Source organism: Hylobates moloch, unplaced genomic scaffold, assembly GCF_009828535.3.
Source record: "Hylobates moloch isolate HMO894 unplaced genomic scaffold, HMol_V3 SCAFFOLD_21, whole genome shotgun sequence".
In the NCBI taxonomy this organism is placed as follows: Eukaryota; Metazoa; Chordata; class Mammalia; order Primates; family Hylobatidae; genus Hylobates; species Hylobates moloch.
The window spans coordinates 8,885,616-8,896,854 of NW_026652296.1; the positions used below are offsets into that span (position 1 = coordinate 8,885,616).

Below are 11,239 nucleotides of genomic sequence, written 5' to 3' on the forward strand. Positions count from 1 at the left end.
CCTCGTGATCCGCCCTCAGCCTCCCAAAGTGCTGGGATTACAAGCGTGAGCCACCGCGCCCGGCCCAAGACTCAATCTCTACAAAAAATGAAATAAAATAAATTAGCCAGGCATAGTGGTGCATGCTTGTAATCCCAGCATTTTGGGATGCTGAGGCAGGAGGATCACTTGAGCATAGGAGTTCAAGGCTGCGGTGAGCTATGATTATGTTACTCCACCCTGGGCGACAGAACAAGATCCTGTCTCTGAAAAAAAAAAAAAAAAGTAACTGTGGGTGCATCGTAATTTTGCGGTTCTTGTTCTCTGTAATCATCATTAGATGTCTGCCACTCCCAAATCCATTCTTCATTTCCATTCCTGTAATATAGTCATGATTGCAGCCAGAGCCTGCTGCCCTTGGGCATGTCGCATGCAATATGAATTTGTTTCCGAGGCTGCCTGGCTGTTTCAGCCAGGGTTCTCCAAATCTGCACATGTGCCTTCCTAAGGCTATGACAATCATTTCCTGGAGATTAAGCTGAATTATTTGGCCAGTAGCTCATGGCCCTTTTTTCCCTTGTCACCTTAATTTCATGCCAACCTTTTGTGGGATGGTGAGTTTTCCTCCTTCAATACAAAAGCCCTCTGCTTGCCAGGGGTTTCGATTTTAATCTGTGTTGACTGGGATGATTATTTGATTTGAAGAGATCAGCTGAGCCGCCCCTCACCGGGAGACCTGCCTCACCAGCCTGCACAATTATGAGATACATAGGTGGTTGTATTAAGCCATTAAGTGTTGAGGTGGTTTGTTATGCAGGAAACAAAGCTCTTTCTCTCTTTCTTTTTTTTTTTTTTTTTTTTTGAGACAGGGTCTCACTCTGTCACTCAGGGTGGAGTACAAGGTGCCGTCACAGCTCACTACAGCCTCGAACACTTGGACTCAAGCGATCCTCCCACCTCAGCCTCCCAAGTAGCTGGAACTATAGGTGCACACCACCATACCTAGCTAATTTTTATTTTTTTTATTTTTTTGCAGAGACAGAGTCTCACTATGTTGCTCAGATTGGTCTCAAACTCCTGGCCTCACCTGTCCTCTTGCCTTGTCCTCCCAATGTGCTAAGATTACAGGCAAAAGCTGCCATGCTGGGGCCAAGGGGAATCTGCCCCCATAGGCAGGACTGAGCTTACTACTTTTTTTTAATTTAATTTTTTTTTTTTTTTGAGACGGAGTTTCACTCTCGTTGCCCAGGCTGGAGTGCAATGGCGTGATCTCGGCTCACTGCAACCTCCACCTCCTGGGTTCAAGCGATTCTCCTGCCTTAGCCTCCGGAGTAGCTGGGATTACAGGTGTGTGCCACCACGCCCGGCTAATTTTGCATTTTTAGTAAAAACAGGGTTTCACCATGTTAGTCAGGCTGGTCTTGAACTTCTGACCTCAGGTGATCCACCTGTCTCGGCCTCCCAAAGTGTTGGGATTACAGGCATGCGCCACCGCGCCCGGCAGGCTTTCTGATCAGCACTCCCCACTTCTCCTATTGCAGAGAAGGAAGCAGATGCCCTACGAAGCCCATTGTATAGACATCCAACAAAATGTACTGGACGACTGCCATGCACCAGCCATTGGAGTAAGCACAAACAGACACAGCCCCTGACTTTGAGTATTCGAGTAGATGAGATGGTAGTAGTCAAGTAGACAGATATTAATCATTCAGCAAATAATGCTTGAGCTCTGCCATGTGCTAGACATTATTCCAGACAGGAGATAGAGCAATGAATGAAGAAAGCCCCTAATCTCATGGTGCTCACATGGGGTGGGGGCTGGGGGGCGGTAAGAGAAAGGAGACAGATAATCAACAAAATAATCTAAGTAAAATGTATAATGTGTTAGATAGTGGTAAATGCTATGGATTTAAAAAAAAGTAGAGAGAGGAACCAGTGCTGATGGGTAAGGATTGTCATTTGTATCCAGAGGTCAGTGAAGGTCACAGAGAAGGTGATTTTTTTTATTTTTTATTTTTTTTAGACTTGAGTCTCACTTTATCGCCCAGGCTGGAGTGCAATGGCATGATCTCGGCTCACTGCAACCTCTGCCTCCTGTGTTCAAGCGATTCTCCCACATCAGCCTCCCAAATAGCTGGGATTACAGGTGTCTGCCACCACACCCAGTTATTTTTTGTATTGTTAGTAGAGACAGGGTTTCACCATGTTGTCCAGGCTGGTCTTGAACTCCTGACCTCAAGTGATCTGCCCACCTTGGCCTCCCAAAGTGCTGAGATTACAGGCATGAGCCACCTCGCCCCACCAAAGGTGATTTGAAGGAAGGACAGAGCAAGGGAGGAGGGGGGCATGGAACATGGGGAAATTGCCCCAGACCGAGGGCACAGCCAGTGCCAAGGTCCAAAGGTAGAGCCTCCTGGGGGACTTGTGGAGCAGCGAGGAGGCTGGTGTGGCTGGAGGAGCTAGCCAGAGGGAGAAAGTAGGGTAGCTGTGGTCAGGAGTCAAGGGAGGCAGAGATTGTGGGGATTCGGGCGTCAGCTGAGAGTGCACGTGAGCTATGTAGTCCAGCCTGCACTTCCGTGGCATAACTTGGCCTGCTGTGTGAAGAACAGGGCATGGGGCAGGAGGCAGCTGGGGAGTTAGCACCACGTCCCGATTTGGACCAGGATGGGAGCAGTGGGGATGGAGAGAAGGGTCTGATTCCGAATCTGTTTTAAAGGTAAAGATGGATGGCTGGGTTGGATGGTAAAGCAGAGAAATCGAAAAGTCAAAGAAATCTCCTGGTTTTTTGTTTATTTGTTTGTCCGTTGTTTTGCCCGTGGTGGGATAGAGTTGCCAGGAGCCAAGCAGGTGAATCCTGTAAGAATGCAGATTTGAGGTTGACTAGGAGTTTGGTGGGGGTTTTTTGTTTGTTTGTTTGTTTTGAAATGGAGTCTCCTCTGTCACCCAGGCTGGAGTGCAGTGGTGCAATCTTGGCTCACTGCCACCTCCGCCTCCTGGGTTCAAGCAATTCTTCTGCCTCAGCTGCTGAGTAGCTGGGACTCCAGGCACGCGCCACCACAGCTAGCTTGCTTATTTATTTATTTAGACAGAGTTTTGCTCTATCGCCCAGGCTGGAGTACAATGGCACGATCTCAGCTCACTGCAACCTCTGCCTCCGGGGTTCAAGAGATTCTGCTGCCTCAGCCTCCCTAGTAGCTGGGATTACAGGTGCCCGCCACTATGCCCGGCTAATTTGTGTATTCTTAGTAGAGACGGGGTTTCACCATGTTAGTCAGGCTGGTCTTGAACTTCTGACTTCATGTGATCCGCCCGCCTCGGCTTCCCAAAGCGCTGGGATTATAGGCGTGAGCCACTGCACCTGGCCTTATTATTTATTTTCTAATACATTGTTAGGAAAGACAGTCAGACTTTAAGAAAATGAATCAACTCAGGAGAAAACAAAGGGAAGAGCTGAGAGACTAAGCCTGGGGTAAGAGGCTAGTGAGATGGCAGGAGAAGGCAAGGAGCTGAGACTGGACCTCCCGTCCTTCTTTTCTCTTGCTCCCAACCTCACTCTTCCTGCTTTCCTTGGTCTCCCCAGCATCACCTGCCAGCCCATTCACTTCCATGGCCAAACCACCCCTGGGGAAAAAACACAGGAACACAAGCTCTGCCTCACAGCCATAATACAATAAAAAGCTAAAACAACCACAGCTCCCATTTATTGAGAATTCTCCTGGAAGTACAATACACACACACACACACACACACACACACATCTATATATAAATACACACACACATATCTATATATAAACAAATACACACAATTACATGTGCAATATATACATATGCAATATGTGTACACGCATATGTATACACACATGTATACCCTTAAAACAACCCTATGAGGTGGGGGCTACTATTAGCCCCATTTTAGAAATGAGGACATCAGGTACAGAAAGGTTAAGGAACTTCCCCAAGGCCAAGGTGGAGGAGGCCTGGGTTTAGACCCAGACAATCATGTTCTAGATTTCTACCTGCTTAACCACGATGCGATATGTCAGAAGGGTTTTAGATGGGTGAGGAACATCCTTAGAAAGCGTTCTAAATAAGTGCCCATTTGATTTAGGATATTTATGCATCTGGGACTATCTCAAGCCACAAGTTCTGATTTCATAGTTTTTCAAATACCAAAAAACATTGCATCAACAAAAATGTTGGCATTGTAGTTTTCAAAAAATAGTGCTTTATTAAAAGGGATATTAAAATCTCAAAAAGTGGCTTTGCAGTGAGTAATGGCTAATGACAAATAAATTTTAAAAGGAAATGAGGGTGGCTGTTTGAGTAAATACAGTCCTAGACAAGGGGTGTGTCGAGAGCAGGACTGGAATTCCACAGAAGTCTTTTCAGCGTGGCTGTACAAGAAAAGGAGTCCTTAGCCTGCTATTTTATGTTTGATCATGTCCTCTTGTTAATAAACTTGCTGTGCTCCTATTTGGCAAGCTCCTGGCTATGCTGTAAAAAGGCATTGTCCCCAGAACGTATTTAAATTTCAAATGCATGCCTAATAAAACCGAGCCCAGCGCTGGTTAAATTCTCTGCATAACTCAAGGGGTTATTTCATTTCATTCCTGCTCTTAGGAGTTCTGCAATTGGGTTTTGTCCACCAGCCCCTGCCCCCAATCCTGTCTTTCTTTCTCTCTGCAATCTGCTAGCGGCAATTAGCCTCAAAGATATACCTTTGTGCTCTGGTTTGGTTTAAAAAGGCATTAATCTTGGTTATAGGGAGAATACTCTATGCTAATGTGTGTTTTATTTTCAGCAAGTCTTATTGATCTGCACTTTCAATTCTTCCTTATTAATGTCCAGCAGCCCAACTTTTAAAGGGTCAAATTTCAAAGAGACTACATCCTCTCCTTGGGAAGTACTCCCCCCTCATATTTCTGGAAATGCAAGTAGAGTATCTGGCCCCTAATCTATATGCATGGATTGAGTCATAGAAGGCTAGAGGGTGCAGGATCCAGCCCTGGAAGCTAAGGATGTCCAAAGGAGAATTTCTAAAAGTCGTCACTGAACTTTTATAGAACGCTAAGAAAAAAAAGAATACAGAAAATCACCTCTGACGTTGCAAATCTCTCTTTTGTTTTGGGGCTATCTAAACGTAACTTTTAAATAGTTGCCTACTCCAAATGGTTTTCTCCTGCTATTTGTGGAAATGCCAAAGTTAGCCATTAGTCGTTGGTGGCTATTGTTAATGACAGTAATAGAAACTGAAGAGGAAAAAGATGATTCCAACCTCTAAACTTAAATTTTTAAAATACATTTCTTGTTTTGGAGTAATTTTAATTTCACCAAAAAGTTACAAAGACATTGTATTAAGAGTTCACACATACTCTCTACTCAATTTCCCCAGATTTTGACATCTTACATACCATGGTAACTGAGAAATTAACGTTAGTAAAATACCATTAACTGACCTCTAGACTTTATTTGGATTTTACTAATTTTTCCACTAATGTCTTGTTCCTGTTCTAGGATCTAAGATGCCGCATTGCATTTTTAGTGGTTTTCTTTTTTCAAATCTTATTTTGGTTTTATTTCCGTTGACCTCCCCAGGATATCCCTCCCTCCTTCCCTCCTTGTTTTGGCCATTCAATAAAAAATCACAGAAACGTCGGCCGGGCACAGTGGCTCATGCCTGTAATCCCAGCACTTTGGGAAGCCAAGGCGGGAGGATTGCTTGAGGCCAGGGGTTCAAGACAAGCCTGGCCAACTTGGCAAAACCCCATCTCTACTAAAAATACAAAAATTAACCGGGTGTGGTGGTGCATACCTGTAATCCCAGCTACTCGGGAGGTTGAGGCACAAGAATCACTTGGACCTGGGAGGCAGAGGTTGCAGTGAGCTGAGATTGCACTACTGCACTCCAACCTGGGCAACAGAATGTAACTCTGTCTCCAAAAAAAAAAAAAAAGCCTCTTAAATAAAACCTTATTGTAAATTAATATGTATGTATTCTATAAGATGTTGGACAAGGTAAGTAAACAATAAAAATCACTCAATGATGGCTCACGCCTGTAATCCCAGTACTTTGGGAGGCTGAGGTGGGTGGATGGCCTGAGGTCAGGAGTTCGAGACCAGCCTGGCCAACATAGCGAAACCCCGTCACTACTAAAAATACAAAAAAATTAGCTGGGCGTGGCGGCAGGTGCCTGTAATCCCAGCTACTAGGGAAGCTGAGGCAGGAGAATCACTTGAACCCAGGAGGCGGAGATTATAGTGAGCCCAGATTGTACCATTGCACTGGAGCCTGGGCAACAAGAACAAAATTCTGTCTCAAAAAAAAAAAAAAATCAGTCAGAATCTTATCCAAAAAATAACCAGTACTATCTTTCTTTTCTTTTCTTTTTTTTTTTTGAGACAGAGTCCCGCTCTGTCACCCAGGCTGGAGTGCAGTGGCATGATCTCGGCTCACTGCAAGCTCCACCTCCTGGGTTCGTGCATTCTCCTGCCTCAGCCTCCCTAGTAGCTGGGACTACAGGTGCCCGCCACCACGCCTGGCTAATTTTTTTGTATTTTTTTAGTAGAGACGGGGTTTCACCATGTTAGCCAGGATTGTCTGGATCTCCTGACCTCAGTGATCCGCCTGCCTCAGCCTCCCAAAGTGCTGGGATTACAGGCGTGAGCCACCACGCCCAGCCACCAGTATTATCTGTCTATCCAATCTCCTACGTATAAAAGTAGCTATCCATCCCTCCAATTTCCTATGCACAAGAAAGACACATGCATGTCTTTTACAAAAATGGCATTTTTTTTTTTTTTTTTGGTCTGAGTTTCACTCTTGTTGCCCACTCTGGAGTGCAATGGCACAATCTCCCAGTCTGGAGTGCAATGGCTGCAACCTCCGCCTCCCAGGTTCAAGCAATTCTCCTGTCTCAGCCTCCTGTGTAGCTGGGATTACAGGCATGCACCACCACGCCCGGCTAATTTTTATATTTTTAGTAGAGATAAGATTTCTCCATGTTGGTCAGGCTGGTCTCGAACTCCTGACCTCAGGCGATCCACCTGCCTCAGCCTCCCAAAGTGCTGGGATTACAGGTATGAGCCACTGTACCCGGCCATGGCATCATTTTTAATATATGTTTGCAAATTGGGTTTTTATCACGTTAAAATATATATAACATAAATTTTAGCATTTCAACCATTTTAAAGTGGACAGTTTAGTGGCATTAAATACATTCACAGTTATGCATTGGTAACTGATTTTTAAAATTATTACATAATCTTTTAATATCCCTTTCTGCACTTGCTACATTATAAACTCTATAACAGTGGGACTTTTTTTTTGAGATCAGGTCTCACTCTGTCACCCAAGCTGGAGTGCAGTAGCACAGTTGTAGCTCACTGCAGGCTCAAATTCCTGGGCTGAAGCCATCCTCCTACTACAACCTCTGGAGTGTCAGAGACCAGAGGCACGCGCCACCATGCCTGGCTAATTTTTCCATTTTTTTTGTAGAGACAGGGTCTCACTGTGTTGCCAGGGCTGGGGTCAAATTCCTGGGGTCAAGCAATCCTCCTGTCTTGGCCACCCCACCCTAAATTCTGGGATTACAAGCATGAGCCACCACACTCGGTCAAGGTAGGACTTTCAGACAAATAACTTTATTCCCATACCCTGATCAAAAATCTTGTCTATATGCATAAAACCTGTACAATCATTTACTTTATATTTTCCTTTAAAGCAAATCAAATTTCTACTTAGCCTAACCTTATATAATTGTCCTTTTGAAATTATAGGCTTGATAAACTAGACATTCTTCTCATATGAATTAATGCAAATACATAACTATACAATTCAAATGTTCATCTATATTTCGTCTTATATCATCTTGTGTACAACCAGCTCTTTTGTACCACATTTTGGCAAACCAACTTCTTTTTTTTTTATCTCTGTTGCCCAGGCTGGAGTGTAGTGGCAAGATCTCGGCTCACCACAACCTCAGCCTCCCAGGTTCAAGAGAGTCTCCTGCCTCAGCCTCTTTAGTAGCTGTAACTACAGGCACACGCCACCACACCTGGCTAATTTTTGTATTTTTAGTAGAGACAGGGTTTCACTATGTTGGCCAGGCTGGTCTTGAACTCCTGACCCCGTGATCCACCCACCTCATCCTCCCAAAGTGCTGGGATTATAGGCATGAGCCACCATGCCCAGCAGCAAACCCAGTTTTTTTTTTTTTTTTTTTTTTTTTTTTTTTTTGAGACGGAGTCTCGCTCTGTCCCCCAGGCTGGAGTGCAGTGGCGCAATCTCGGCTCACTGCAAGCTCCGCCTCCCGGGTTCACGCCATTCTCCTGCCTCAGCCTCTCTGAGTAGCTGGGACTAGAGGCGCCCGCCATCACGCCCGGCTAATTTTTTTGTATTTTTAGTAGAGATGGGGTTTCACCATGGTCTCGATCTCCTGACCTCGTGATCCGCCCGCCTCGGCCTCCCAAAGTGCTGGGATTACAAGCGTGAGCCACCGCGCCCGGCCAGCAAACCCAGTTTTATAGCATCATATTTCATGGCTAAATAGATTTTAGATTTTTTAATTGCTGGCTTTATATGTGTATATACATTCTATGAGTTTTAACATACTTTGAGAGTTGTGTAACCACCACTACAATAAGAATACAAAACAGTTCAAATGCCTCCTGCTGCCTCTTTGTAGACTTCTCTTATCTGGACAAACTGTGATTTCCCACAGTTGCTTCCTAGTTTTCTCTTTGATGATAAACTTGCTTCCTTTTAGTATTGTTGTGTTTGAAGCCATCTGGGATAGCTTGTAATCAATCCGGAATTTTTAAGCACTACTGTAAATACTCACACAGACATAATTCTCTGTCTCCCTGAGATTTTATGCATTTATAAGGAAGTCATGATTCTTGTTACTGAGCACAACTAAAGACAGATGGTATAAACATTTCAAAGATGGAGTATCTCAGATCTAATATCCAGTATATATTGGGCTGGGGGTGGTGGCTCACGCCTGTAATCCCAGCACTTTGGGAGGCTGAGGTGGGCAGATCACCTGAGGTCAGGGGTTCAAGATCAGCCTGGCCAACATGGTGAAACCCCGTCTCTACTAAAAATACAAAAATTAGTGGTGGCGGGTGCCTGTTAATCCCAACTACTCGGGAGGCTGAGGCAGGAGAATCGATTGAACTTGGGAGGCAGAGGTTGCAGTGAGCCGAGATTGCGCCACTGCACTCCACCCTGGGCAACAAGAGCGAAACTCTGTCTCAAAAACAAAAACAATATATATGGGTGTCTGATTTCGGCTTGGATATTCTCTCTCCCATTCCCCTCGGGCGTTCCCCACCCTCTTGGTAGACAATCAGCCCTGACACTAATAACACTCTCCAGCACATGCACCCCCTCCCATTGGCCTGTGTCCACAAGAGGCATCACTAATCAACCATTACACTCTTCAGTTGAGCCCTGATATGCCTTAGAGGCCTTCACAACCCAGCCCGCCAGGCAATTGGGTGGAGTGGGCACATCAGATGAAATGCATTTGCTATCCTCATTGAGTCCTGGATTGAGGCTGGAAAAATGTCTCTATCTTGACCTGCTGGGTCTCTTTGCCCACAAGTCTTCAGTCATCACACCTGAGTTCACTCATCCTCCTCTTGTAATCCCAGCACCAGATCTTCACTTAGGTGTAGAAGGATAGTGTGGTTATAAAAAGGGTGTCCCGGCTGGGCGCAGTGGCTCAAGCCTGTAATCCTAGCACTTTGGGAGGCCGAGGTGGGTGGATCACGAGGTCAGGAGTTCAAGACCATTCTGGCCAACATAGTGAAACCCTGTCTCTACTACAAAAAAATTAGCAGGGCGTGGTGGCGGGCGCCTGTACTCCCAGTTACTCAGGAGGCTGAGGCAGGAGAATGGCGTGAACCCGGGAGGCGGAGCTTGCAGTGAGTCGAGATGGTGCCACTGCACTCCAGCCTGGGGGACAGAGCTAGACTCTGTCTCAAAAAATAAATAAATAAATAAATAAAAAGAGTGTCCCACGGCAGCTCTTCAGAGTGCTGGAACTGGTCTGCCTCCTGATAGTAACACAAATTGATAGATAAGTTAAAACACGTCAGCTGGGCGTGGTGGCTCACGCCTGTAATCCCAGCACTCTGAGAGGCTGAGGTGGGCAGATTACTTGAGGCCAGGAGTTTGAGACGAGCTTGGCCAACATGGTGAAACCCTGTCTCTACCAAAAAATACCAAAATTAGCTGGGCATGGTGGTGCACGCCTGTAATCCCAGCTACTTGGGAGGCTGAGGCAGGAGAATCACTTGAACCCAGGAGGTGGAGGTTGCAGTAAGCCGAGGTTACAATGAGCTGAGATCGCACCATTGGACTCCAGCCTGGGTGACAGAGTGAGACCCTGTCTCAAAACAAAAACAAAAACAAAAACCAATGGTACACCAAAAAGAAAACTCAATCCAAAAATAACATAAATGAGGGTGGGAGCCAGGCACTGTGGCTCACAACTGTAGTCCCATCTACTCAGGAGGCTGAGGCAGGAGAATCACTTGAGGCTAGGAATTCGAGACCAGCCTGGGCAACATAGCAAGACCTCATCTCTTTTTTTTTTTTTTTTTTTTGAGACAGTCTCACTCTGTTACCCAGGCTGGAATGCCATGGTGTGATCTCAGCTCACTGCAATCTCCACCCCCCAGGTTCAAGCAATTCTCCTGCCTCAGCCTCCTGAGGAGCTGGGACTACAGGTGCCCACCACCACACCCTGCTAATTTTTGTATTTTCAGTAGAGATGGGGGTTTCACCACATTGGCCAGGCTGGTCTCGAACTCCTGACCTCAAGTGATCCTCCCGCCTCAGCCTCCCAAAGTGCTGGGATTGCAGGCATGAGACTTAAGATATATTTTATTATTATTATTATTATTTTAAGCGTGAGAGGGGCTTTCTGGCAAAAACCGGAAAGCCTGCTAGACAAATTCTAAAAGAGCTGTAACACTGGGATATATTTTAATGTTAGAACCAATAGAGTTTGTGGAAAGGCTGGATAGGGATCCAAGGATTAGATGAGGGTCACCTGCGGAGCTAAAAAATATGAATACCAACAAACACAGCCCCTCCACCTCCAGACCTAGCATGGGTATGTGGCGTAAAAGCTTGCCAGGTGTTTCAAATCTGCAGCCAGACTTGAGAGCAACCTAGAATAGTGTTTCTCAAAGTTTGATGTGCATGGGGAACACCTGGTAGTCTTGCTAAAATTCAGTAAGTAGAG

General features: G+C 45.5%; 1 non-coding gene across 1 annotated transcript; it reads right to left on the reverse strand.

Moving 5' to 3' along the window:
- Positions 1-10,906: 10,906 nt before the first annotated feature.
- Positions 10,907-10,968, reverse strand: LOC116461544 (U7 small nuclear RNA). Its single transcript, XR_004246082.1, has one exon. It is a non-coding gene; the product is annotated as a U7 small nuclear RNA (small nuclear RNA).
- Positions 10,969-11,239: the final 271 nt, after the last annotated feature.